General features: G+C 36.6%; 1 protein-coding gene across 1 annotated transcript in view; it reads right to left on the bottom strand.

Annotated features, from left to right (window-relative positions):
- Nucleotides 1-2,500, bottom strand: part of LOC143283265 (neuropeptide CCHamide-1 receptor-like) — a 97,477-nt gene that overhangs the window by 44,624 nt on the left and 50,353 nt on the right. The gene's annotated exons all lie outside the window — the stretch shown is intronic.

The following is a 2,500-nucleotide window of genomic DNA, read 5'->3' as shown; positions in this document are numbered from 1 at the left end:
AGAATGGAAAGAAAGAAAGAAAAGAGAAAAGAAATAGAAAAAAAAAAAAACACAAAAAACATGCGAACAAATTAGTACAAGCGGATATTTTTGCGCGAGCTGGTTCGTTGGTTGAATGAATGGTTCCGAATGATTACAAGTCTTTTGACCCAGCTGTTCAGTTTTGGTGATTTTAGATCTGAAAAAAAAACAACCAAAAAAACAACAACAATGCTTTCTACTTTTAGTTTTTAAGTCACATGATGCTATCAACAGACCACACTAAACACTAAAATAGTCCAATAAATAATACGTAACCCTTTCACCGCCAGTCAATTTAAAGTGCAAAATTCCCTTGTGCTAAAAACACAGAAAATATGGTGTCTATGAATAGCTGGGGATTCCCCCTGCGATGTGTCCTATCCTACCACCCAACATAAAGAGCAGTAGGTTAATGGATAACAGAACCATGATCTGGTCACCCTTCAGTCACATGGGTCCTCAACCTAGCTGCTGCATAAATGGGAGTTTGGCAATGAAATGGTTAAAACAAAGAGGGGATACGTGAGAGAGTCAGAGTAAAGAATAAAGTAGAAGAAGGAAGAGAGAAAGAGATACGGATACGGATACTTTCATTATTTCTAAGCCATTGCCTCTCATGATGGGATGCAGCCGAACAATCGTTAAACATTTTATCAGTTCACCATCAATGAGCAGTCTTCCATCAAAAAATAAAAATAAATAAAAAAATATAATAAAATAAAATAAATTTAAAAAATAAAAAAATCAAATCAAGAAATCAAATCACATCAAAAACAGTAATTTATTAGATCGAAACTGGAATGCTTTGTACAAAATGAATGGACAGGTTTCCATATACACACACAAATACAGGCTGCCACTGATTGGCCGCAAGAGGGGTGGGAAAAGATCTCTGATGTTTAGCTCGTTGCTCAGTCTATTGTATTTGGAAAAGCCCACAGATACTCCTTCCGTTTTGAAGAAATATGGGCAATGTTGATTTGGAAATGATGCCAATATTCGTTTGATTTACAAAGCATCGTGCTCTGCCTTTCATGCTAAACTTACAGCCGCTCCCTCTCTCTACCTTTTTTTTTTTTTTTTAGCTACCACACCCGTTTTGCTGTTACGGTAGAAGTGGACTTCAATCGAAAAGGACAAACGGGAGGAAGAGAGACAAAAAGGAAGACAGACAGAGAGTATCAGTATCAGTATCAGTAGCTCAAAGAGGCGTCACTGCGTTCGGTCAAATCCATATACGCTACACCACATCTGCCAAGCAGATGCCTGACCAGCAGCGTAACCCAACGCGCTTAGTCAGGCCTTGATAAATAAATAAAAAATATATATAAAATAATAAAATAACTTAAAAAATAAATTAATTAATTAAATAAAATAAAATAACAATTTTTTTTTAAAATAAAGACAGAGCGACAGACAGACAGAGAGAGAAAATACAGAGAAATAGAGCAATTTTCTGACCTTTTTTTATATGTTCAATATTTTCAAATGCCAACTTCAAAATACACAAAACAGGTATTTATAAGCAACTACACACAAGCAGAAGAAGTAGTGGTGGTGGTGGTGGTAGTGATAGCAGTTCATTTATTTTTTTTGTTTATATATCTATCTATTTATCTAATCATTTATTTCTATATGTATCTGTTTATGTATATATATTTTTTTTTAACGAATACAACGAGACAGCGCGCACACACCACACAACCAGCCACATTATACACGCTCACTCATCGTCTATCACGCATACCGCGCATGCGTGAAAACGCCACCGGATACTTGAGGAGCGGAAATAGGAAACGGAAACGAGGCAAGATAGCTGGGAGACCCTGATAAAGCGGCGATTAAGAGGAGGGGTGGGTTCAAAGGGCGTCACGCGCCACTAACCCCAATCACTTCCACTTGAGAGAGAGAGAGAGAGAGAGAGAGAGAGATTCGGGAATGGCGTCACGGCTTCTTTCCGCTGCCGCTGATAAGTCAAACTCACTTTTTTTTCCGGAATTCTTTGCTCTGGCTTTGTGGTGGTGGAATGAACTACCAGCAGGGGTACAAGTTATTATCGTCAAAGGACTATTAGTGAGTGAGTGAGTTTTGATAGTTTCAAAAATTATTTGGTTGTATTTTTTTGATTGTGTACTATTTACGGTCGTGTGCTATGACGTGTGTATGTGTGTGTGTGTGTGTGTGTGTGCGTGTGTGTGTGTGTGTTGTGGGGGTGGGGGGAAGGGATGAATATTTTTTGTTAATGTTTGGTATCTTGTGTTCTTTTTTCTTTCTTTTTTGTCTTTTCTTTTTTTCCTTTTTTTTGTTTTTGTTTTTTTGTTGTTGTTTTTTGTTTGTTTGTTTGTTTTTGTTTTTGTTGTTGTTGTTGTTGTTGATATTTCATATGTGTTCTATTTGTAAACGCCTAGGGCTTGTTTTCAAGATTGGGCAGAAATGCTAATGCTAATAATAATAATAATAATAATAATAATATATCGTT

Source organism: Babylonia areolata, chromosome 6, assembly GCF_041734735.1.
Source record: "Babylonia areolata isolate BAREFJ2019XMU chromosome 6, ASM4173473v1, whole genome shotgun sequence".
Classification (NCBI taxonomy): domain Eukaryota; kingdom Metazoa; phylum Mollusca; class Gastropoda; order Neogastropoda; family Buccinidae; genus Babylonia; species Babylonia areolata.
The sequence above is the reverse complement of the archived record's forward strand: the minus strand, read 5'-3'. Positions and strand labels throughout refer to the sequence as shown.